We start from the raw sequence: 27206 nt of genomic DNA, 5'->3' as shown, positions 1-27206 counted from the left end.
GCTGCGTTTCATGCCCGCAGGTACAGAAGCTCGTTTGGGTGATCCTCCGGCTTAGGCTACTCATTCTGCTATTTTGGAGTACTCCTTCTGATCCGGAGTCCACTTTTGGTATAGACATTCTCTGTTATGTATACACTGTGTACAATTGACTATTTGGGTACGGCGGGGCCCTGTCTCGCCATTTGTCTTTGTTTTGAGTTCGTAGAGGCCTGTAGTCATATATGTGGGGCGAGGGTCCTATGTGTGTTTGTTCGATTTTGTTTTCTAGTCTTAAAGCGGTCCGTTTGTTATGATGGACCTAAATGGCCCTTATGCTTATGTTTACACTTTTGACCGGCGATGTCTATTCCGCCGCTTTGTTGGGATCTGATATGACAATCTGATTTGTACGACCGCTTAAGACATATTTTGACATAAGCTATGCTTGATATGATTTTGTAAAATTCTGAAGTGAGTTTGGATTTGATAATGAATGTGCGATTCGGTCTGGGTACCCAGGTAGGGTGCCAGTCGCGGCCCACGGGGCTGGGTCGTGACAAAAGTGGTATCAGAGCAGTTTGTCCTCGGAATGTCTACAGGCCGTGTCTCGTAGAGTCTTGGTTATCGATGTGTTGTGCACCACATCTATAAACAGGAAGCTACAGGGCATTTAGGATGTTGCCTTCTTTGGAATCTTAGATCGTGCGATAGAGCCAGCTGTAGGGAATGAATTCCTTTTTTTTTTCTAACCCTTGATTGCAGCTGGAGAGCGGTATCGACGTAAGACAATGACTGCTGATATTGGAAGCTATATAATAATTTGGTAAGAAATGTTACGAAAGACGCTGGGCAAGGTAATCTGAAGTACGATTAAAACATCAAGTCGGACAGCGAAAAGAGAAATAAATATGAAAAGTGTAGCTGGTGCAGTCGAGTTGGGCATGTGAGGTAAGCCTCGGTATATTTATATTTTGTTTGAAATTGTTAGCCCGTATGGCTATGAGGGGATATGATGTGATATGTATGTACGTATATGTGTTGGCCCTGTGAGGCCTGATTGGTATTTCCTGTGTACAGGTTTTGGGATAGTAAGAAATATAGAGGAACCTCTGCCCAAATTTTTCTAGAAATACAAAAAGGGAAATGGGATATAAATCCTTAACCTGTCTTGAAGATCGATACCATTATGATAAACCTATTATGGTGGATTAAAAAGGTACTCTCCATGTTATTTGTAAGGAGCATTACCCTTAGCGGGAAACAATTTTTTTTCTCAACAAAATATACGAGTAGTAGATTCGCAAGTTATTTGGAGGGACCAGAAATGTGTTCTAACGCCATTTTGTTTTAGCACAACCCACGTGAAGGGCAAGAATGCCCGACGATTAAGGTTCCTCAAATTGAAAGAATACAAAACGTAACAAGAAGTTGAGAATTGAGCGGTTTGCTCTCGGCTTAAGTATATAGATATGTATAACCGTGGGGGTAATTATGTGAATTAGGCATTTGATGATTTCACGAAGTTCGTCGAACTCTAGTCTTCTTTTGCTGATGGTTGGAAGATACCTTACAGTAACATTCTGTCAGTTTTCCCTCGATTATTTGGAGACGGAATTTGTAGAATACGAATTTAGACTTGTGGGCTGTTTGAAAGTACATATGTATGCATGGAGGTAAATGTTGAGAATTTACAAGTGACGACACGGTAATCACCAAGTCAGAAAAGTAATAGAATTCTCGTAGGCCGGGGTGGGACCCGCTACGAGGACGTTTTGAAAAGTTGTTAAGACCCCGATTTGTCTTAAATTACGTGACAAAGGTCGTGAGTGGCGATCGACGAAATTATATTAGCCCTAACACGTTAAAATGCGTGAAAGTTTCAGGGTTAAGCGTGCTCAAGCCAGAGCAATTCTGGGATGGGTGACCCCCCTGGGAAGTGATGCAAGGTTTTTGCACAAGTGTAAGTATGCTAGAGATAAATGAAAATTTGGGGTAATCTAAAGGAAAAGAGAATGTGTGGAGTAATTAGTGCCCCTACAGGAGTCGCGCAGAACGAGGCGGACTAAATGGGCAAAAAAAAAAAAAAAAAAAAAAAAAAAGGTATGACCTCGCTCGGGAAATTGAGCGAATTTGAACGACAGTTAGAGACGTTCGTCAGTAAGGTATGGGTAAATATATCCGTATGTGTGTATGTGTATGTGTGTGTGTATGATTCTCGTTTGGTGCCCATGTGGGATAAGAGCCGAGTCCCGGCAACCAAAGTTGTGATAGACGAAAGGTTTTACTAAACCGAATACATGAAGCGAAGCGAGGACGACGATCCGAATGTTGTCAAGGGATAGAAAATCCCCAATTACATTATAACTTAGTTTGGGACGACGATGTCTGAAAGAGGAAGTGAGTATGGAGGGTAGGAAAGATGAAAGATAATCAGTGTGAATAAGTGGGATCTTTGAAAGAGTTGATACGCGAGACGCAAGACAATTTGTGTGACAGCTTAGTGAACAAGTTTACAAATAAAAGGAAATTTTTTTCATGTATCATTGGAGCCTTAATAAGAGTGATCTGATCCTAATTCAGATTCTATCTGCTATACTTCTGCACTCCCAATTTTGATAAGGCTTTGTTTATTACGCCTCTACGCTTCTGACCTCGATTGTGGTTCCAGTTGATAAACCTTGGTACATCCGGTTCTGAATCTGATTTTGGTTGAGATACCTTTGCATGATCAGCTCTGATTGTGAATCCGTCTGACACATCTCTGTATGTCTGACTCTGGATACGAACCTGTCTGAGATGCCTCTGTACGTTTGATTTTGATCACGCGTTTGTCTGATACATCTTCGTATGTCTGACTTTGACTACGACTCTGTCTGATACATTTCTGCCTGTCTGACTTTGGTCACGATTCTGTATGATATAATTCTGCACGTCTGATTCCGGTTTCGAATCTGTCCGATATGATTCTGTACGTCTGACCCCGATTGTGAATTTGTATGATAAATCTCCGGTGTGTTCGTATGTGGGTCTGTTTTGCCTTCTTAAGCGGCCCGTAAGCTACTATGGCCGAGATGGCCCATGAGTTTGTACGCGTGTGAGTGTATTTGGGCGATGTATAATCCGCCACCTTTATGATTTTGATATGACTGTTCTGCACGGGCGACTGCTTAAGATAAAGGTTCGATAAGTGTTTGTGTGACGTCTGTTGTTAATTTTCAGCTCGAACAACGTATGTTGAGTCTGAATGAGTCTGAATACGATGATCTGGTTGCGAGTTCGTTTGGGGGACAAAATATTTCCGTGTGTTTGATTCTGATTTCGAATCCGTCTGGTACACCTTTGTACGTCTGACTCCGATCTCAGATTTGTCTGACATACTTTTGTACCTCTAATTTTGACTATGAGCCCGTCTGCCATAGTCTAGTATCTCTGCCTCCGATTACGAGTTCGTTCGATATGCTTCTAGGCGTCCGGTCCTAGTTCTGAATCCGTTGATGTGAAGTGTTGGGTATGATTCTGGATTCGTTGGTGTGAACTTTCTGGTATGAAGTGATTTTGAATCCGTTGGTGTGAGGTGTCCGGTATGAAGTGGGATTATGATAATGTGGTAGAGAACTCAGTAGTGTGATAAGGAATGACATTAGCTAGGATGTCTGGAAAGCGTTTGCCTGTTACAGAAGATAGCGTGTGGCCCGTAATAAAACAAAGACTCAGTTTGAAGTCTCGCCTGAAGGAGTATTATTATATGACGGCAGATTCTGTGTACCGGACGTTGCGGGCTTACGACAGCAGATTATGGGCGAGGCACATGAGGCACGGTATTCTGTTCATCCTGGTTCCACTAAGATGTATCGTGATCTCAGGTGTTTGTATTGGTGGGACGGCATGAAGAAAGATATTTCCGAGTTTGTTAGTCAGTGCCCGAACTGCCAGTAAGTTAAGATTGAGCATCAAAAGCCCGGTGGATTGTTACAGGAGATGGAACTTCCAGCCTGGAAATGGGAGATGCTTAATATGGACTCCATTGTTGGGTTGCCGCGTACTCTACGCGGGTACGACTCTATTTGGGTTATTGTGGTCAGGCTGACAAGATCAGCCCATCTCTTTCCGGTCCGGACTACTTATGCGACTGAGGACTATGCCAGGTTATATATCAGAGAGATAGTCAGACTTCACGGAGTCCCTGTATTGATTATTACTGACCGAGGTGCCAGTTTATAGCTAATTCCTGGAGGTCATTTCCGGAGGGATTAGGGACTCAGGTGAGCCTCAGTACAGCTTTTCATCCTCAGACCGACGGGCAGGCCGAGCGCACTATTCGGACGCTCGAGGATATGTTGCGGGCCTGCGTTATTGATTTCCGGGGTAGCTGGGATGATCATTTGCTGCTTATAGAGTTTGCCTACAATAACAGTTATCACTCCAGCATTCAGATGGCTCCGTATGAGGCCTTTATGGCAGGAGATGCAGATCTCCCATTGGTTGGTTTGACGTCGGCGGGACTAAGTTGATTGGGCCAGACGTGATCCAGGAAGCTGTAGATAAGGTGAAGCTTATTCGGGAGCGACTATTAGCTGCTCAGAGTCGACTGAAAGCTTATGCTGATAGACGACGTCGATCGTTAGAGTTCCAGATTAGTGACTGGGTATTCCTGAAGGTGTCGCCCATGAAGGGCGTTATGAGATTTGGTAAGAAGGGTAAGTTGAGCCGCGGTACATCGGGCCATATCAGATTGCTCGGAGGATAGGCGCAGTCGCCTACGAGCTGGACTTGCCATCCGATTTGGAGGCCGTACACCCGGTGTTTCATGTATCTATGTTGCGGAAGTGTACCGGTGACCCTTCTAGGATATTCCCAGTAGATGATCTTCAGGTGACGGAGCAGTTGTCTTATGACGAGCAGCCTGTATCTATTCTGGATCGGCAGGTAAGGAGATTGCGCACTAAGGAAGTGCCTTCTGTCAAAGTTCTGTGGCGCAGCAATAACCGAGAGGGGATGACTTGGGAGGCGGGGGGATGAGATGAAGAAGAGATTCCCCCATTTATTCCCTACGCCTCTTGTAATTTAGACTTTCGTATTTATTGTACCAATGAACGGATGGACCATGTGTGCTATTTATAAAGGTGGTTTTCCCGTTATGTTTGTGTGCCTTCATAAGATTTATTTAACATTCGGGGACGAATGTTCTTAAGGGGGGGAGAATGTTATGTCCCGTGTTTTCGTATAGCGGGAAAGCGAGAAATAATTACGACTTGTATGTTATAAGGAAATATTTTGATTTTAGTAAATATGACTATGTTGGTTATGGAATCATGGATGTTAAGACATCGGGGAAGGCCGAGGGTAAATTTGGAATTTCGGAAATTGGTTTCGGGAATTACAAAACGGGACTTTTAATGAATTGGGCCAAGAAAAATTAGAACACAAATGAGGCCCAATGTTTGTGGGGTGGCCGGCCATAATTGGCTAGGCCCAAGCCTTTTTTTTAATGATCATGTGCCATGCACATGATCTATGTTTGGATATATATCAAACCTTGGTCTTTGAATTATCAAGAAGTCTTGCAAAAAAAAAAAAAAAAATTGGAGAGCACTCCATTTGGAGCTCTCGGCCGAAAGCCATGGAAAGAAAAAAAAAAATCTTTCTAGCCTTGCTTTGATCACAAAAACCGTGTCCTTGTTGTAGTTATAGCAAGTTCAAGACGCTCTTCAACGTGATACAATTTATTTGGCGAAAGGTGCGCGTTTGCGGCAAGTCGGAAAGTCAAGAAAAGGTAAGAATTTTGACCCTCTAATGTTATGGAATTGATATGAATGTGTTAAGGATTGAGAATAGACGAGAATTTCGTGGTTTTAATGTGTGTGTGCAACCGTGGGTGTATGTATATTTGGTGTTGTGGCCGTGTGCCTAGGAGGAAGAAAGAATATGAATTTGATCTTATTTAGGTTGTTTAATGCGTCGTTGTGACCTTTAGGACGTAAATGATTGATTAAGGAATTGAATTGACGTTAGAAAGTGATTTCGGATCATTACGGGAAAGTGTATGCCTTTTGTATATTTACGTATATCATTGTATATCTATGATGCTAAGGACTTCAAATATGATTTATAGTTGATATTAATGAATTCGGAATGAAACGACGCGAGTTAGAATGTTCGTCGTGACTCTCGGTGTTTTGAATGAAATATGGAAAATAATGAATCTCGGGAACTTTCGTGTATGGCTTGGATTGTAGTTAGGATGTGATTGTATAAGTTTGAATGAGGAAATGAATACAATTATGTAGATATAGAGTTGGAGTTTTGGAAGTTTGAATGAAAGTTGCCAACTTAAGTAATAAAGTTGAACTTTGAACCTAGAGTGGTTTGATTTTTGCTTGTGTTGTTTGTTGATGTGTGGGCTGTTGTTATTGATATATTTTGAGCCGAGCTAAGTCTCGGGGATGTTAGATTTATAGGGGAAATGCTGCCGAAATTTCGGTAGGCGAAAATGGAGTTAAAGGCATTTTTAAGCCTAAGAATCTCAATTGGTAAACTTTGACCATTTGCAGATTTCAGGCGAAACGGGACTGGACTTTTGGGAGAGCATACGACATCTGTGAGGTATGTAAAGTTCCCTACTCCTTCATTTGGCATGTCCTAGTATCCTAGGCGAATATTGGAACTTCCGGAGCATTTCTGCTCCTCGAAACCCGATCCACAGAAAAGTTACTATTCATTCAATTCAATTGAAGCCTAAGGGCTCTATTTTGGCTAGAACGCCACCATTCGTCCGAAACCTATCGAAATGTGGTCGGGTAACCTAGAAACGATTATGTATGACCTTTGGCCTATAAATGTTCGTAAAAATATGTTCGCCACCTCACTTTGACTCGAGGTGGGCCCGCTACCCCGAGACGCCCTATTTGTCTTATTGGGCTGTCCTTTTGACTAAAGTTTGAAATAATACTTTCGCTTCTGGAACTTCCCTATACGGGATATGTTTTGAATATTACGATGCGCTAAGTTACGTTTTGAGCTATACGTACTATTTTGGGAACGTTTTGTGAAATGAAACCTTATATCGACTAAGTATTCGATTATTTTGTACTATGGAACGATTTGTGAAACTATTATGTTTTGAAAGACTATTTTGAAGTATGATTTGCATTTGTTTGCTCACGACTCCGCTCGTGCCTTATTATGACTTCGTTCACCGGTTCCCGGGCCGGTTTTGATTCGTGCGCCTTATGATAATTCGGCCGTATGCTGTGTTACGGTTCCCGAGGCTTCGCCATAGGGCCGGGTTCCGTTTGGAGTTATGCTGTGATATGGCTCGTGATGCGATACGCTCACCTATGATTATGTTTGTGTTCGGGGATTTACGGAGATTTGAAACCTTCTGGTGTTATGCTGTGTGTGGCGCCAGCGTCGGAGTGGCGACCACGTTCCTGAGCTTTGCATGATTTCGTCTGCATTATGTATATGTATATGATTTGATACGGATTTTGACACACCGGTTTGTACTCCACTTTGTTACCTGATTTGCTTCCAGTTTGATCCATATATCTGTACCCCGTGCTTTACATACTCAGTACATATTTCGTACTGATCCCCTGTTCTTCGGGGGCTGCGTTTCATGCCCGCAGGTACAGAAGCTCGTTTGGGTGATCCTCCGGCTTAGGCTACTCATTCTGCTATTTTGGAGTACTCCTTCTGATCCGGAGTCCACTTTTGGTATAGACATTCTCTGTTATGTATACACTGTGTACAATTGACTATTTGGGTACGGCGGGGCCCTGTCTCGCCATTTGTCTTTGTTTTGAGTTCGTAGAGGCCTGTAGTCATATATGTGGGGCGAGGGTCCTATGTGTGTTTGTTCGATTTTGTTTTCTAGTCTTAAAGCGGTCCGTTTGTTATGATGGACCTAAATGGCCCTTATGCTTATGTTTACACTTTTGACCGGCGATGTCTATTCCGCCGCTTTGTTGGGATCTGATATGACAATCTGATTTGTACGACCGCTTAAGACATATTTTGACATAAGCTATGCTTGATATGATTTTGTAAAATTCTGAAGTGAGTTTGGATTTGATAATGAATGTGCGATTCGGTCTGGGTACCCAGGTAGGGTGCCAGTCGCGGCCCACGGGGCTGGGTCGTGACAGTTTACGCCACCAAATATTGAGGGAAGCTCATTGTTACGGTTATTCTGTCCACCCCGGAGCAACGAAAATGTACCATGATCTTAAGTTTATATATTGGTGGAATGGGATAAAGAAAGATATAGCGGAATTCATAGCTCAATGTCCTAACTGTCAACAAGTGAAAATCGAGCACCAAAAGCCGGGCGGATTGCTACAAGCTATAGAAATTCCAACTTGGAAGTGGGAAGTAATTAACATGGACTTCATTACAGGCTTACCCCGTTCTCGATGTAATTATGATTCCATATGGGTGATTGTGGATAGACTCACGAAATCAGCTAATTTCTTACCAGTCAGAACGACATATGTGGCAGAAGATTATGCAAAGCTTTATGTTGAAGAGATAGTGCGACTCCATGGTGTCCCAGCATCTATTATCTCTGATAGAGGGACTCAGTTTACAACTAATTTTTGGAAGTCCTTCCAAGAGGGTTTAAGGACCCAAGTGAGCCTTAGCACGACATTTCATCCGCAGACCGATGGATAAGCTGAACGCACCATTCAGACTCTTGAAGATATGTTACGGGCATGTATGATAGATTTTGGAGGTAATTGGGATGATCACTCTCTAGTATTCAAATGGCACCGTATGAGTCTTTATATGGGCGAAAGTATAGATCCCTAATTGGGTGGTTCGAGGTAGGAGAGACCAAATTGATAGGGCCAGACATGGTCCAGCAAGCCATAGAGAAAGTCAAGCTCATACAAGATCGGTTATTAGCAGCTCAAAGTCATCAAAAGTCCTATGCGGATAATCGTCGAAGGGACTTAGAGTTCCAAGTGAAAGATTGGGTATTCTTAAGAGTGTCACCAATGAAGGGTGCAATCAGCTTTGGCAAGAAGGGGAAACATAGTCCCCGATACATTGGGTCTTATGAGATTGTGCGCAAGATAGGCAAAGTGGCTTATGAGTTAGATCTACCTCCTGATTTGGAGTCAGTTCACCCAGTTTTCCATGTCTCGATGCTTCGTAAATATGTTGGAGATCCTACTAGGATCATTCCAGTAAATGATGTTCAAGTGACGGAAAAGTTTACTTATGAAGAGGTACCCATTGCCATATTAGATAGGCAAGTACAGAGGCTTAGAAACAAAGAGGTGGCCTCAATTAAGGTTTTATGGAGAAGCAATAAACGAGAAGAAATGACATGGGAAGCGGAAGAAATTATGAGATCCAAGTACCCGCACTTATTTCAGCCCCTAGAAGAAATCCAAGATGAGACATCAAGATCATATGGTATGTACGCTTTCTTTTTATGCATTTGGGTCGTGTGTGGCCAAATTCTATTGCTATTATGTTGTGGCCCTGTGTGGCATTGTTATTATGGGTTGTTGTGACAGGATGGTAGTGCCATATTACAGGGTAAACTCTGGCAAAATTTTTATAGAATCCCCGAGGACTTAACATTCGGGGACGACTGTTCTTAAGAGGGGAAGAATGCTACACCTCGAAAAATTTTCCATTGATGCACAGTGAATAGACTAACGAAGAGCACAAAGTATACAGTATCTCAATAAGTAAGGAATGATATTTGATGACCCTGGTTAAGATTTCAAAGACGTTAGAGGTAGGGGAAGAAAGTTTGCCAAGAGAAGGCAAGGCATACGATAGGTATCGAAAAGGAATTACGAGTAACAAGTTAGCAAGGATTTAATAATGCTTTGGAGAAGAGTTATACCATCCCTTAGATTGTTAATGAGGTGATAAATAAGTGCTAAGAAGATTCCATAAGGATTGGAGATGAAACGAGTCGACGAAGATGAACCTCGGAAAACTGGGGATTATACAGCCAAACATATTGGCCGTATAAAACATACGGACTATATGTTGGACCTTAAAATCAACCCAGATTGGCACTCCTCTCTGGACCAAATCTACGGCCAGACATACGGTCAGTATAAATTATAAGGACCGTATGTTGGTCCGTAGAACTGGTCGGGATAGATTTGGTGTATTTAATGAGGTATCCAAGTTTCATTTCATTTCGTTTCCCTATCACACCCCTTCTCTCTAAAATGTCTCTCAACATTTCTTCCATAATAATTCAAGAGATATTAGTGATCAACAATATAAACTAAGTGAATCAAGTGTAAGAAACCCATTAAAGATCATCCAAGTCAAGAAATCTCATTGGAGATGAACTAGGGTTTTGGCTCAAGTGAAGTATTTCCATCCAAAGCTTGTTCCTACAACATCTAAGGTAAGATTTATGGTATTTCCATGTTGTTTAAGGTATTTGAAAGTTGAAACACTTGGGTTGTAGAAGGATATAGAAAAATGGGTCATGAATGTGAAAATAGTGTCATTTTGAATAATAGCTCGAATTGAGTCATGATTCTTGATGTGTTGTGATATGGATATGTTATAAATGATGTTAAGAACATGGGATAGGCAATGTATATGAATGAACGTAGTCGTGTGTTATGACCATGGATATGGGTGATTGGGAGTGAATTGAGAAATATAGATAATGTGGATAAATAAAGATTATTGTCATGATATTGTGAATGTATTATTGATGTTTGGGAGTTGATGTACGATATGGAGGAATGTCATATAAATAAAGGAGATGCTGTCCGATTTTCTCTAGTTTTAGTCGTGTATGCTAGCTATCGATTTCTAATGATAGTATAACTTTAATTAAGGTAGAAACGTGAGCGCTGAAGGCAAACGCGCAAGTAGTAAAATAGTTGAACGGAAAGGTATGTAAGGCTAACCCTTCTTTCATAAGGCATGGTTCTTTCGCCAATCATCTAAATCTTCTATAAGTCTATGATGTCCTACAAATGACTTTATCTTCAAAAGCTACTAAGCTTATGATTCTCGATATATTACGATTGTACTAAGTTCCTCATATGACGAGTAATCCTATAAGGATAGATGTAATGAACGACGATGATAGTGATAACAATAATGACGACGATGAAAATGGTAATGATGCTAAAGATGCTTATGAGCTATTATGTATATGTATTTATGTATGACTATTATGGAACCCTGAGCTTATAAGTCCGGGTAGAATATGTATATATTTATGTAACGCGCGCGCACCTCTGCAGTTGGGTACGGATAACCTTGAAGCCTTGATAGGGCCAGGTATGTGAAACCCTGAAGCCTTGGTTTTCCAAGTATGTATGATAACCGAGCCTAGCCATGGTCGGGTATGTGAAACACCGAACCTTCATGGTCGGGCATGCTATGTAAATGATATATATATGCTATGGACATGTATATGATATAGATATGAGTATGAATACAAATATGAATAAGAATATGTATATGAATACGATTATGGATATGAAATGTAAATGAGTACGGATATGAATACGGATGTATGTACAAAAATCTCGCATTTGAAATGGGAAGTCCCTATGAAAATCAAGTAAGTGCTTATGACGATGATACTACTATCTCTCATCTTATGCTATTTCTTATGTTGCTTATTATGCTTCTATAATGGTATTGATCATGCTTTACATGCTCAGTACATTCTTTGTATTGACGTCCTTTTGTTTGTGGACGCTGCGTCATGCCCTCAGGTGGCCAGGGAGACAGATTTGATCCATAGCCTTATTACTCAGGGACTACATAGCGGAGCTCGATTTCATTCGGAGCTATAGCTTTTGGGTATTGATTCTTTTGTGTATATATTTATGGGCACAGCAGGGTCCTGTCCCGCCTATATGATATGACATACTCTTCTTAGAGGCTCGTAGATATGTGTATATGGTTAGATGTGTTTGGCCTTGTCGGCCTATATTTTTTATATCATTTTGTTAGCCTCGTCGGCTTATGTACATTGATATGGGCTTAGTTGCTAATGTTGATATAAAGGTGTTGTTGCCCAATGGGATTCGTATGATTGATGAATCGAAATGTATGATTTAATATGTGGCTCACCTAGATGTGAATGTAAATGTATGATAAGGAGTTCCCAGGTGGGCTAGCACCGGGTGCCCGTCGCGACCCTCCAGTTGGGTCGTGACAGTTCGTCCCGCTCTGACGGATTTTGCTCATGTTGTAGCTGAGCTGTGTTAATGTGGTGATGGGACAGATATTGAGGCCTTGTCCATTGTCTACAAGCACTCTTCCTATCGCCTTGTCACCGCACCTCATGGTGATGTTACGAGCCTTATTGTGAGAGGTCCCTTCTACTGGCAACTTCTTTTTTGAGAAGCAGATTTTGTGTTCTCCGATGATGTGGGCTACCAACCCACCCAGGTCTTCGTTGCTCGTACCAGTTGGTAGGTGTGCATCATCCAACACTCTCATGAAAGCCTACATGTGTGATTGGGAGCTGGATAGTAATGACAACACCAATATTTATGCCGGTGTCTTCTTCAAATTCTCAACGATAGAGTAGTCTTTGGGTTGCATGCACCGCCAGAAATCCTCAGCTTCTCCTTCAGTTATTGCCCTCTTTTGTGTGTTTTCTTTCCTTGTAGCATTCTGAGCTAACTCTTCCGGAGTGTAACACCTCCCTGAGCCGATCATGCCTTGAGCCATGGCTGTTTGCACAGTGATTGGCTTTTTGGGCGTAGGAGCAACTTGCTGTGTTGTCTGTGCTACCACAGGTGATGGAATCAAGGATCCGAACCTCGATGTTTCCTTCGTATCTCCCGATTCTGGGACTAGAATCTTAAAATTTAGACGCTCCTAGAGAGTGAGAGAGTCTACTGTTTGTTCTAGGGATTCGACTGCTCTGGATGTTAATGCTCTGGAAACTTCCCAATCCTCATTCCTCTCAATCATATGGACTCCGTTGTTTCCATGGTTGGGTAACGGGTTTGTGTTCACATTGGGAGCTGCAGTTTCCAAAATGATCTCTGTTTTGTCAATCAGATCTTGGATTTTGCGTTTGAGATTTATACAGTCCTCCGTCCTGTGCCCATTTCTCCTGAATGATAGGCACATGTCTGATCAGCCCTGTAAAATCTATTTCCCGACTGTGCTAGTTTGGGTGGGACTTTCTGAATCAAGCCTCAGCCAATAGCCTTTTGAAAAGCTGAGCCCTGGGCTCGAGGAGAGTTGTGAATTCTCTTACCGGCCTCTTCTTGAAAGTAAGACGTGGAACATTGTATGTTGGGGGTGGCGGTTTATTTTTGTGATTCTAAGGTGGTTGATATGCTTATGGTGGGTTATTTGGGCGGTAATTTGCTTGAGGTAGTGCTTGGTAAGTGGGAGTGGACACGTGGACACTAGGCGGAGCCGTGTAAGCTGGTACAGTGCTGGTGAAGCTTGGTTGTGCGAAATACACAAGTGTTGGATAATTTATGTGGGGTGTAGTTATGTGGGTAGATTGTGGTTCTTTTGGACTTGGGTTCGGAATGTGGGATATGCTCGCCACGTCCTCTTTCTTCTTGCGGAAGATTCCTGCAGATTCCTTGTTAAAGACACTAACTATTTTCTTGGATTTGAGACCATCTTCTATACCCTCTCCCGTTTTGACCAATTCGGCAAATAGCCTTCCAGCCATGGACAACTTTCTGTCGAAGAATTCAGGTTCCTTGGATCTGATGAACAGAGAGACTAGTTCTCCTTCACACATTGGTGGTTGCACACAGGCTGCCTCGGCCTTTCACTTGCTGGCAAACTCCCTGTAGTTTTCTGTGGATTTATGCTTGACCTTTTCAAGGTAATAGCGGTCTGGTACTGTCTAGACATTGAAGCGAAATCTTTCCATGAAAGATTCTGCCATGTCTCCAGGTGTTCCATTGACGCATCTCTTGAGTCGCGAACCATTCGGTGGCCTCTCCGGTCAGGCTATAATTGAATAGTGGCATGATTAGAGGTTCTTTTTTCTTTACTCCAACCAATTGGTGGCAGTAGGATCGGAGATGTGCTTTGGGATTCCCTATCCCATTGAACATCTCAAATTTTGTGATTTTGAACCCTTCTGGCAAGTCCAGATCCGGATGCATGGACAGGTTATCATACCTCAGGCCTGTAGCCTTTCTTGCAGACCTGTTGGATTTCTCCAGTAATTCCTCCATCTTTTTCTCTATATCCCTCTCCCGCTTATCCTGTTCGGCTCTCCAGGCCCTATCCATTTCTTCATAATGATCTAGCTCTTTATGCACTGGGAAGCATTCGCTGGGGATGTTGGGAGTGAAGAATGAGACCTGGTGAGTGGTATAGTTGAGCGGGGCAGTGGTAAAAAGGCCTAGTTGGTGGAGTTGGAGCACGTAATTGGCTTGTCGGATTAATAAGAGCGGGATGAGGAATCTAGTAAGAAAGGACTGAGTGAGTGGTCCCTGGGATTTTAGTGTATTTTGTTGGTGGAGAAGTGCGGTAAGAAGGACCAATACGGTTTGGGTTGGTGGATCTTAATGGAGGTGGGATGGTTCCAAGAGGGTATATAGGGAAAAGATCGGGTATTGGTGAGCTTAGGGAAGGAAATGGAGGGGGAGGCCTTCGTTTCTCTGTCGAGGCGTCCTTGACCCTCTTTGTGGCTTCATTCCTGGCTACCTTTTCTTGGAGCTCCGCAACAGCAGTCAGTAATGTTGCAATAACATTTTCTTGAGATGATACCTTTTGTGGGTCTTGGGCATCTCCGTCATGGAGAGCGAGCTCAGCTCCATTATCGAGGGTACCAGTCATCTTCTCTTTGCCTCTGTTTGTGAGGGATGCTAACGCAGCTCTGGATCTGGAGAAGTATGCCAGCTTTCAGTGCTACGCTAATCGGCCTCATTCTTTAGGACAAGCATAACTCAACGGTAGATGAATTTAGTTACTTGACCTTAAAAACAACATAAAGATATCAAATATTGGTGTTTAAAGCGCACATAGCACATAAAGTCATATATTAAGCTTGAACACTTTTGATCCTTTGTTCTAAAGGTTCGGATGTTTATGTGTTTTTGATGTTTGGGTGGATCTTGGTCCAGTGGGCTTTATGGCTGACTTACTCTAGCAAACCCTTCCTTATTACTGAAGTTAAAAAAATGGGGGGAATTATAATTTATATTATGTAGGGGCCAACTCTTACGTAGATTTCCTACGTATCCCAGCAGCGGAAACCAGGCCCTATCGTAGTTCATTTTACAAAAGAAGGATATATATTTTCCTAAATATTTTTAAGCTAAACCTAGTTAAAGACATCCCTAGACCAGGCCCGGCTAGGGCTTCCCACGTATCCCTCTATAGGGACGTCAGGTCGGCGCTGTTCCTTACAATATTTATAGGGAGGAGGTAACTTTTTATGTGCCAAAATAGGGACACCTATTATCTACCCAAAAATACAGTTTCGCGAGTCGCTGTCCTTATGAACCCGCTCTCTCTCGTTCTCCTTCCTTCTCAGTATTGTGGTAGTAAAATGACCAAGATCTCTTCTGTACTGATCTTATGCTCGAGCTCGAGCTTGAATGCGTAGCACTCGTCTATGTCGTGCCCCGTAGCTCCTGTGTGATACAGGCAAAACTTGTTCCTGTTGGACCCCAGTGGTGGGGGCTCGTGGGTAGGTTCCACAGGTCTAATCATCCTTAGACTAGTCCAAGTCAAGAATATACGGGCACATGATTCCTCGAAGACTGTGAAACCATACCATCAAAGGTCACGGACCAGTAGGGTGTGTGGCCCCCATAAAGTCCCAATGATCCTATCTTTAATCAGGCTACAAATTCTTCTTCTCAACCCCAGACACTCATTCAAGTGATGACAGGTTTGGTTTGCCGTGAAAAGGGCATCTTTTGTATGCGTACACCGACTCAAGCTACGACAACCTAGCCCTAGTGGTGCAAGGTACTCCTGTGGCAACCATCCTCTCATATACCTCCTTATAGGTGACAGGCTGTGGAGCCACCCTGAATGGGGAGGAATGGGCTTTGAAGGGGATTCTCCGCCAAGCAAGTTCAGAAGGACCTACCCTTCCAAAATTCTCAGATACCATGGTGGAGGTGGCAGGTACCATCGTGGGCGACGGTGCATAAAAGTCAGACCCCTCGTTGGTTAGGGCATAGTAGTCAGATTCCTCATTTGCCTCATTCTCTTCCTCTGCCCTCAGATTCCTTGTTTGCCTCATTCTCTTCTTCTGCCAACTCAAGGACCATCTCAAAGGATTCTTCCTCTCCCTCAGCCTCTATGTCAACGGGCTCTAATTCCTCCTCCTTTATTTCCTGAGGATCTTCCTCTTCCTCTTCTGGTTCTTCCTCCTCGACCGATTCGGAGGCTTCTCGTTGAGGCTCTGACTCCTCTTGCGGGTCTGACTCTATTACCCAATGATTAGATCCAACTCCTTGGCTTTCATTCGCTCCTCCCAGAGTCTCCTCTCTAGGCATCACAGGCCTTCTCTCTAAAGGTACATAGTTCAACACTAAATCCCTTGCCCCTTTCGGGACATTCTCATAGTATCGTTCCCAAGGTATGCCCACTCTGGCAGGTTCCCAACCATCTCTAGCAATCGGTCCACTTCTTCAATTTTCCACCCTATCTCTTGGAGGTGCTTCTCCATTTGTAACACTTTGTCTCTTGACATTTCTGATGTCTCTTCCAGAGTCCGCATATGTTGTTCTCCTTGGTTTGGCATTGTAAGCCAACCTTTTAATGGAAATAAATTTGGGTAAGTTTGAAGCTTTTGGGTTTTTCTTTTGGTATGTAATTTTAGACCGTCGAATCAAATATATTCAAGCCTTAATATATGATAACACATATGGCAAATAGGCATGTGAAGCACGTAGCAAGCATTCATGTAATTTGCAGGTATTTATACTATTCGCGTTCCTAAAGCCTTTTTGAGTTGAGGCTTTTCCTAATCGATTGAAGCATGAAAGTGCCATTTGTGAAAGTGAACCATTGCCCCGAAAAATCATCATAATATAATAGTAATAATAAAATATCTTCCCTGAAGGGATTACAAAGATGATGTAGCCGACATGAGGCTTAATAAAAAGTAGTAAATCAACAGCTTTCTTCTCCAGCGGCTAATATCGAGGCCTGGCTCGTCCTGGCCTTCTTGACTCTCCGAAGGGTGGTCTGAATCTGAAGCCGCGCTTGGTACATCTCCATCCTAACTATCATCGGATCCGTTTCCTCTAGAATCTTAGCCAAATGCACATCCGTGCTTTCCACTACAAGAAAAAGGCTTATTTGCGACCAACATTTAGAGACGAGTTAATAATTCAGTCTCTGAAAGTACATTTTTTGGGACGAGATTTTATTTCGGTCCTTAATTCTATATTTTATTGTGAAGGCATTAAATCTTGTCCCAAAAGAATTTAGTAACTGGTCCCAAATTGTAATTGATAGGCCATGAGCAGGATTGATGCCACCAAATATAATATTAAAAAACTACTATTTCCCAAAAAACTGGCGCCAAAACAAGTGTAGTGAAATAAAAACTTTTAGTTTTCACAAAAAATTAAGGCGCTAAAAATAATAAAGTAGTATATACGTACTGAAATAAAAAATTCTAAAAATTAAATCCAACTCTCTATCTTCTCAAACACAGGTGGTCGATTGCAACTCTAGCCCTAGTTTCTACACATCGAACCCATCGTCTGCTCTTCCTACTTTCAACAAATTGATTTCTCATCTCCTTATATTCTTCTCTTGTTCATCAAAGACCCTCAAGGTATTATAGCTTCTTCTTCCTATTTTATTTTATTTTATGTGATTTGTGCTATTTGTTCTGTTACTTCTTTTTAAAAATCAGAAAGTTAAAAACTCAATCTTTGAATTATTGAGCTTATTCTTTTGGGTCTGTGTGTTTATGGTATGAAAAACCTTCTATTTGTTTTAAAACTCAACCTTCTGATTTTGTTTCAATGTTTTGTATATGCACCAAGTTGAAATTTTGAGCTTATTCTTTTTGGTATGTGCTTATGATATGAAAAACCTTCTATTTATATTTTAAAACTCAATCTTGATTTCGTTTTATAGCTTTGTATAAGCTGAGTTGGATTTGTGTGCTTATTTTGGTTGTATGAATTTCTCTTTGTTTAGTTTTCGACAATTTATGCTATTTATTTTATGGGTATGTGCTTAGTATCAGAAAGACCTTATTATTGTTGAGATTTTCTGAGCCAAATAGGGACATGTCCTACTACTCCTATTGCAATTTTTCTATTTTACATCTGAAAGGGTTTCGACTAAATCCATTTATACCTCATAGCCCATCTAGTCTCTATTGTCATTTGTATTTAGCATCCTGGAAAATAATAGCATATGGGAAGATAGAAATTCCCTTTTGTCGTGTTTAACTCTTTCACTCTCAATAGGAAAAATTGGAAAAGTTATGGAACCCATGTTTTGAAACAAGGTCTAACCAAATATGTGAATTTAACTTTTATAGTCAAACTTAAATAAATGCCACTATGAGTATCTGTAAATGTGAAGATCTCAAACGAGTTAGCTTTAACAGAAATTACAAAACTATTAGTTCTTAAAGAGAAAGGTACAATTTGTAACTTGGAACAGTTGAATAATCACAAGTATTTTGAAGGATTTCAACAGTTGGAAGTCACTACTGCTGTTAGCTCTAATCATAGAACACCAAAGTTTAAAAATAAAATAAAATATTCCTTTCTTGTATTTTATATGTTATTGAATAACTACATAGTTTCTTTTTTCCCTTTTCTTGACAATTTTCAAATTACTTTTAATTGTAAAAACTACTCTCGTTGTTTTAAAAAGAATGAGGAGGTTAAGTACATGGTCGAAATTTCTAATTTTTTAGTATTGAAATAAACATTAATTTTTACAATAATGTTCTGGAGTTTGGAAATATAGCCGATGTAACATGTAAACAACTATTTTTCTACTCAAAGGCAAGGGTGATGTTATATAATGAGATGAATATATTGGTGTATGTTTATCAATGTTAGTGGCTTTTATTTTTCTTTGTTCTTTCATCATGTATTAGTTTGAGATTGAGAGTAGCGTACTGAACTATAAGGAGAAGCTAGTTTATGAGCCAAGTAATGTTAAACATACAACTACCAGTGTATTCTTAGATATTTTTATTCCATATAACTAGCAAGAGAAATATGGGTGTTCTGTAAGAAAAAAGAAATAGCAGAGACATGACTCATAATACATGTTAAGAATTCAGGGATTCATGATCTCACATTACCTACCAACAAGCAGTACTCATTAAGGATAGATGTTTACAAAATTTAAACTTCTGATGTAAAAGTAGCTTAATAGATAGTTTGAACCAATGTGGTTTTCTTGGATATGCTAGGAAGAAAATTGTTGTATGCTATTGTTTGTTTCTGCTCCTGTACCATCTTGGTACCATTTACTACAATCTTTACTTTATAAAAGAAAGGCAGTACTCTTTTTAGAAACTTTATGTATGCCAGAGTTTGATTTTTTTGGGTTGTAAAGTATACTATGTGCTTTTTTCTTTGGTGTAAGTACTTCGATCCTGGGGCATTATGTGAGAGAGAGTGGGGGAATTTTAGATGTGTTTTTTGGGATTTGTTTATGAAGTTGAGTGGGGAGGGAGATGACTTTTAACTTTCTTACTTTTTTTCTCTATAAAAATTCCAAAGATGATGCTTTCAAAAACTTAAAAAAAAAAACATTATTTTAGCATGGTGTCTTGAACTTCATTATCAGTTGACATGTGACCTCTAAGTTGCTGTTATGTTTTGGAGCTACTTTATTTTATTTTTCTATGTGGAATCACTTTGTTGCATTTTTACACTATGATAGTCATTATAGAGCACAATTTAGTGGATAGCATATGAAATTGGACAGTTCCATCATTTTCTACCAATTGGTATTTACAGAATTTGGCATCACCTCACTCTTGTCTTGTTTACTGGAATTCACTTCTTGCTTCATCCAATTTAGTTTTTGACACCCATGCACAAAAAGGGAAGAAAACCCACAATTTTTGTTTTACTTTTATTAAGGATAATTAAACAATACGTTACAACCTAAAGAATAAATGCATCGATAATTAGAATTATTGTTAAACCAGAATTAAAACAATTCAAACTAGTAAGAAAAAGGAACGCATTCATGTTTCGGGAACCAACATTTTAATTACAAGTTAATTTTTAATATTTTATACATCTTAACACCATATGATTGTATAGTGCAATGCATTAACGGATAAAGGAGCCGAGATCCACTAGAAAGTGCGACCTTAGAGTTCAACCTAGTTTTGTGCATCTGATCATACCAAGTTGTGTGCCTCTTAATTTTTTCTTATCCTTTCCCTTTCTTAATCTAATTGTTATGTACTCTGTAAGGTTATGGAACCTTGTAAGCAATGGATGCAACTTGTTTATAATCGGCTCGAAGAAGCCTACCTAATCGGGGTGCAAAAGTTTTTGGATTATGCTTTTTGGAAAATAGGAGAAGAATATGAAATACGATGTCCATGTGTCAAATGTTGTAATAAAACTTTGGGAACCCATGAGACAGTTGAGACACATTTGAAAGTTTATGGAATAATTCAAAATTATACTTTTTGGTATCACCACAGGGAAACTTTAGGTGAGCCCCTATCAGAATCTGAAGATGAAGACGGTGATGAAGCAGAAGAATGTGAGAGTGAAGATGAAGTACAAGAAATTTTGAGAGATTTATATCCTAATCTTGATGGAGAAAACACGCACACTGATTGTGATGATTTACTTGAGGAGGAACCAAATGTTGAAGCGAAAAATATTTACAGCCTATTGAAGGATTTTGAGCAGCCATTGTACCAAAAATCAAAAGCTTCAAAACTGTCCTCTTAGATTAAATTGCTTCACATCAAAAGTATGGGCCATTGGAGTAACGAATCATTTACAATGTTATTAAAAATGTTAAAAGAGGAGTTGTTGCCTAATGGCGCCAATTTTTCAAACTCATATTATGAGGCAAAGAAGATAATTCAAGACCTTGGGCTATCTTACATCAAGATTGATGCTCGTACTAATGATTACATGTTATACTGGAAGGAGGATAGGTTACTCGATTCTTGCAAAGTTTGTGGTGCATCCAGATGGAAAATAGATACACATAGCGGGGAAATAAGGAATAAAAAAGGTAAAAAGATAGCATCAAAGACTTTACACTATTTTCCATTAAAGCCCAGGCTTCTAAGATTGTTTATGTCTAGAAAGACATCTACTCTAATGACATGGCATAAGAATAAAAGAGTTTATGATGGAATAATGAGGCACCCAGCTGATTCGATGGCATGTAAGTCATTTGATGAACTTCATCCTTCATTTGCGGCCGAGCCTCGTAATGTTCGACTTGGACTTGCTAGTGATGGATTTCAGCCATTTCAGAATTCGAAAACCTCATATAGCATTTGGCCTATGGTTCTTATTCCATATAATTTACCACCTTGGTTGTGTATGAAGCTGGAATTTTTTTTTGTCAATGCTTATTCCTGGTCCAAAAGGTCCAGGAGATGCAATTGATACATATATTCAACCTTTAATATAGGAACTGAAGGAGTTGTGGGAAGTTGGTATTGTGACCTTTGATGCATCATCTAGACAGAATTTTAAGTTGCATGCTTCTTTGTTATGGACCATCAATGACTTTCCAGCATATGGAAATTTATCTGGATGGAGTACAAAGGGAAAATTTGCATGCCCGTGTTGCAATAAAGACACTTCGTCAATTCGATTGACTAATAGTAAGAAGCAGTGCTTTATGGGTCATCGGTGTTACCTTCCTCTTAGTCACAAATGGAGGAATGACGAAAAGTCATTTGATGGTACAAAAGAGAAAAGGCTCCCACCAAAAATGCATTCCGGTATTGAGATACTTAATCATGTGCAAGATCTTGAAGGGCTACAGTTAAAAAAGGATCCAAAGAAAAGGAAGAAGATATCACATGAAAATCGAAAGGATAATTGGAACAAGAAAAGTATCTTTTTTGAACTTCCATACTGGAACTCTCTCTTGTTGCGACATAAGTTGGATGTTATGCATATTGAAAAATATATATGTGATAATATTATGAGGACAATCATGAATGTCAAAGGAAAGACCAAGGACACAGTTAAAACTCGGTTAGACTTGCAAGAAATGAACATTAGGCCAGAATTGCACCCTATCCAAAGAGAGGAGAAAGTCGAAGTCCCAACTGCATGCTACACATTGCCTCCTAAAGATAAGCACGAATTATGCCTTTTCTTAAAGAACTTAAAGGTCCCTGATGGATTTTCATCTAATATTTCTCAATGTGTGCACCTGAAATATCACAAGATATCTGGGTTGAAGAGTCATGATTGTCATGTTCTTTTGCAACATATACTTCCTCTTGCACTTCGTGGTATGTTGTCCAAAGAAGTTTGTGAACCTCTTATTGAGTTATCTTTATATTTTAATGTGCTTGGATCAAAAGAGCTGAGAATTGATGATCTGGAACATATTGAAGCGCAAATTCCCATAACACTTTGCAAGTTAGAAGAGGTCTTCCCTCCTTCATTTTTTGATGTTATGATGCACTTGCCTATTCATTTGGCTAGTGAAGCTAAGATTGCTGGACCTATTCATTATCGGTGGATGTATCATGTGGAACCATGGTTATATTTTTTGAAATCTCTCATCGGTAATAGAGCATGTCCAGAAGGTTCTATTGCAGAGGGCTACATCGCAAATGAATGTATGACCTTATGTCCATGGTATCTACATAGGATCGACACTAAATTCAATCGGCCTGAACGAAATTATGATGGGGGTTTAAAAAAATCTAATGGAGGTTTAACTGTGTTTTGTCACCCTGGAAGTACTTTGGGAGTTAAAGATCCATGTGATCTTGAAGAAAATGAATTGGAACAAGCACATATATACATACTGAAGAACTGTGATGAAGTCATACCATATCTCGAGTATGAAGAGTTCTTTCATATCGTCTTATTTTCCTTATTTCCTTTAGGATAATTTTTTTCTATATGGCATTTATGGTCCACTTTAATTTGTAGAGTTTGCACAAACTCATGTGGATACTGTGCAACACTTGACTGATGCAGAATCGAACAGAAAATTTATTGAATGGTTTAAAGTTAGGGTGAGTAATACATAAAACATTAAATTTGACATTTTAATGTTGTATTACTCATTCTAAAATATTAAACTTAATTTGTTCATAGGTTGCACAATTGCGTAAAGGAGATAATAGTCGGATCATGGAAGATTTGCTCTCACTTTCACGTGGTCCTACCTGATATTCGACACATTGAAATGGTTACATTGTCAATGGATACAGATTTCATGCAGAAGATCATGATAAAAACTTAAGGACTCAAAATTGTGGTGTTGTTGTTGTTGGTGAGAATGATAAAGACAATGAAAACCTTGATTACTATGGAGTTTTAACAGATGTGATTGAATTACAATTTGTCATGCATATAAGAGTGATTTTGTTTCGATGTAATCGGTTTGATGTGTATGATAAAATAAAAGGAGTTAAAAAAATGAGTATGAATTTGTGAGTGTTAATCCAAGGAGATTTTTGTAAACAAATGAGCCTTTTGTTTTAGCAGAGCAAGCATCTCAAGTGTTTTATGCTAATGAAAATTCCAACAAAGGTTGGCATGTAGTGAGGAAGACTCAACCTCGTGATTCCTATGAGATTATGAAACAAATGGATGATGATATTGTAGACTTAGGAAATCCTTCTCAAAAGAAACGAAAAAGAATTGATGAGGTGAAGTATCTCTTTAAGAAATAGTACACTGTTACATATTCTGATGGCATGATTCCTTTTTTTACTATATTGTCACGCATTTTCTCTTATTGTTTTTTATTATTGCTCTTTGCAGGTTCAATATGAAACCATTAAAGACTGATGAGGTGGGATCAACTATGAAGACTACTACCAGATATGCATTCGTCGCGCCAGGTGCTATACGAAAGGGACAAGGACGAGGAGGGCTTAGATCTTTGATTGAGAAAGAGCATATGCCAACTAAGAGTTTATTTCCTCAATCTAGTGACGTAGTTAAGCAATACATCCAAGAAATTGAAACAAGTAAGAATATTTATTAATCTGTTGTTTTTAATTTGCGTAACTGACTTTCAATGCTTAAGTATAAGTAACACGATTACTCTTCCTCAGGTGCCACAGGGAAGGGACAAGGACAAAAGCTTATAAAATCTACGATTTCTTCTAGTCAAGGAATGAAAATGATACATAAAAATTCCATGGTTCTTGAGAAAGAATATATGCAAACTGATAGTCCATTGCCTCCATTCACTGATCAAGTTAAGCAATACACCCAAAAAGTTGAAACAAGTAAGTTTTTCCAAATTAAATCTGTGTGCATATATAACTGAAACTAAATGCTAAAGATTTTACTAATATGATTTCTTTTTTGCCAGGTGCTACAGGGAGGGGACAACGACAAGGGCTTAAAGCTCTACCATGTCTGCTTGTCAAGGAATGGAAGCGATATACGAAACTCCATGATTCTTAAGGAAGAGTATATGCAAATTGATAGTCTATTGCCTCCATCTACTGATCTAGTTAATCACTACACCCAAAAAATTGAAACAAGTAAGAATTTTTATTAATCTACTGTTTTTAATTTGCGTAACTGAAAATTAATCTAATGTTTTTAATTTGCGTAACTGAATTTCAATGCTTTTGTATTAGTAATATGATTTCCTTCCTCAGGTGCTACAGGGAAGGGACGAGGATCGGGTCATAAAAACTCTATGATGTCTTCTAGTCAAGGAATGAGAATGATACATAAAAATTGTGTATGCAAAATGAGGCGAAATCATTCCACAAAAATGTTGTTTATGCTAATCAATGTATGCATACTCCTAAAACCACAAGATCAAATTCTGCCATGTCTTCTAGTCAAGGAATGCGAACAATGGATAAAAACCCCTTGATTCTTGAGAAAGAGCATATGCAAACAAATATTTCAGTGCCTCTATCTACTGATCAAGTTATGCAACACTCCCAAACTGCTGAAACAGGTATGACATTTTGAATCCATGTGTTATTAATTTGTAGGACTGAATTTATTGCTGTAGTTTTTACCAAAATATGCAAATGTAGGTTCATCTAATCCTAGAAAGGTAAAAAGAGTTCGAGGGAGGAACAAGTGCAAAGAAGTTGCATCACTTGAAGTTGGACAAAAGCTAAAGTTAACTTTTTACAATAATCGAACGGTTGGAACTAATAGCAATCTGTTTTCGAGGCACTTGGGAAGAATAGTTCATGATCGTAATATATGTCCATTGGGAGTATCATCATGGAATGACATTAAGCAAGAAAAGTTGAATCACATGTGGGCAGCTATTGAGGCAACTATTGTAGTCAAGAGTCTGTACATTTGGACCTTTTCTTTTGCATTCATTCTACCCATACCAGCACTCTCTTCATGAATGTCATATCATTTTAATGTGTCTCGTGTTGAGATTTCGCGAGGTAACCTGGACCTTGTCCTGTTACAACTATTAAAAATATATTTATTTTACATCTGAAAAGGTTTCGATTAAATAATAAAGGTTTTATAAGGAGTTAATTCTAAAAACAGTGTGTAGGCGAGTTGATAAAAAATTCAGATGCAAAGGTTCTATTTAGAATTAGTTCGAACAGTGCAATAGTTTGAGAGTCTTTGTTTCTGAAATGCCAGTTTTCTGGAGGATTATGTAATCCTAACAGAGGCGGATCCGTGATTTTAAAGATTATATCTGAACTTGATATAAACTTATATATTACTATTAATTTTTTCAAAAAAAAAATGTGCATGGGTATTTTTTTTCGATGAATGTGTATGGATCTTTTAACTGCGATTTTGTGATTAGTCTCAAAATAAGAAAGGTTTTATAAGGACGTACTTCTAAAAGCAGTGTGTTGGTGAGTTGATAAAAAATTAAGATGCAAAGATTCTATGAAGAATTAGTTTGAACAGTGCAGTAGTTTGAGAATCTTTGTTTCTGAAATGCCATTTTTTTGCTGGATTATGTGCTCCTAACAGTGGTGGATCCGTGATTTCAAAGACTATATCTGAACTTGATATAAACTTATATATTACTGTTAAATTTTTCAAAGAAAAAATGTGCATAGATACTTTTTTAGAAGCATGTGTATAGATCTTTTAGCTGTGATTTTCTGATTAGTCTCGAAATAAGAAAGGTTTTATAAAGAGTTACTTCTAAAAACAGTGTGTTGGTGAGTTGATAAAAAAGTAAGATGCAAAGGTTCTATTAAGAATTAGTTTGAATAGTGCATTAGTTTGAGAGTCTTTGTTTCTGAAATGCCATTTTTTTGCTGGGTTATATGCTCCTAACAGAGGCGGATTCGTGATTTTAAAGACTATATCTGAACTTGATATAAACTTATATATTACTGTTAACTTTTTCAAAGAAAAAATGTGCATAGATATTTTTTTCGATGAATGTGTATAGATCTTTTAACTGTGATTTTCCAATTAATCTCGAAATAAGAAAGGTTTTATAAAGAGTTACTTCTAAAAATAGTGTGTTGATGAGTTGATAAAAAACTAAGATGCAAAGGTTCTATTAAGAATTAGTTTGAACGGTGCAGTAGTTTGAGAGTCTTTGTTTCTTTTTTTGGTAAGTAACGATTTTATTATTTACCAAGTAGTATTTACAAAAGCTCGAGTCAAAAAAACTGGCAGGTCTGGACATAAGTCCCAGCCATGCACAAACTCAGGAAACAACTGTTCTTCTACGAACTACTACCTCAAAGTATACTAAACATCGGGATAGCAGTTTAGCTCCTGCAACCTGCGGCCCAACCTATGCCATTTAGTTCCTCTACAATGCATCTCTTGGATAATGAGTTTAATCAATGTAAGCACAATTCTTCTCTTACCTTGAAAGAACCTATTATTCCTCTCTTGCCAGATATAGTAGATGCTCCCAGCTAGTACTATTATATATATCTCAGTAGTCATATTTCTTCCTCTACAATGCGTCACTGCCTATATCATTTCTTGTCGCCATTCCATAGCCTGTTGTAGGCTCAAATCGAAGAAATGGTTCAATCAGAGCCATCTCTATCTATCATAGAGATTTTGGAAAAATGTTGTGGGCCTCAAACTTGTAGCCATGTGTTTGGCTTTGGGGGTGGAGTAAAGGCGAAAGACTTGAAAGGTGGC

General features: G+C 39.3%; 1 long non-coding RNA gene across 1 annotated transcript; it reads left to right on the top strand.

Annotated features, from left to right (window-relative positions):
• The first annotated feature begins 17597 nt into the window (after positions 1-17597).
• On the top strand, positions 17598-24357 carry LOC132642748 (uncharacterized). The gene is made up of 3 exons (XR_009583332.1): positions 17598-17734; positions 23889-24097; positions 24185-24357. It is a non-coding gene; the product is annotated as an uncharacterized LOC132642748 (long non-coding RNA).
• Positions 24358-27206: the final 2849 nt, after the last annotated feature.

Source organism: Lycium barbarum, chromosome 1 (genome assembly GCF_019175385.1).
Source record: "Lycium barbarum isolate Lr01 chromosome 1, ASM1917538v2, whole genome shotgun sequence".
NCBI lineage: Eukaryota > Viridiplantae > Streptophyta > Magnoliopsida > Solanales > Solanaceae > Lycium > Lycium barbarum.
Note: the sequence above shows the minus strand (reverse complement) of the source record. Positions and strands in the feature narration are given on the sequence as shown.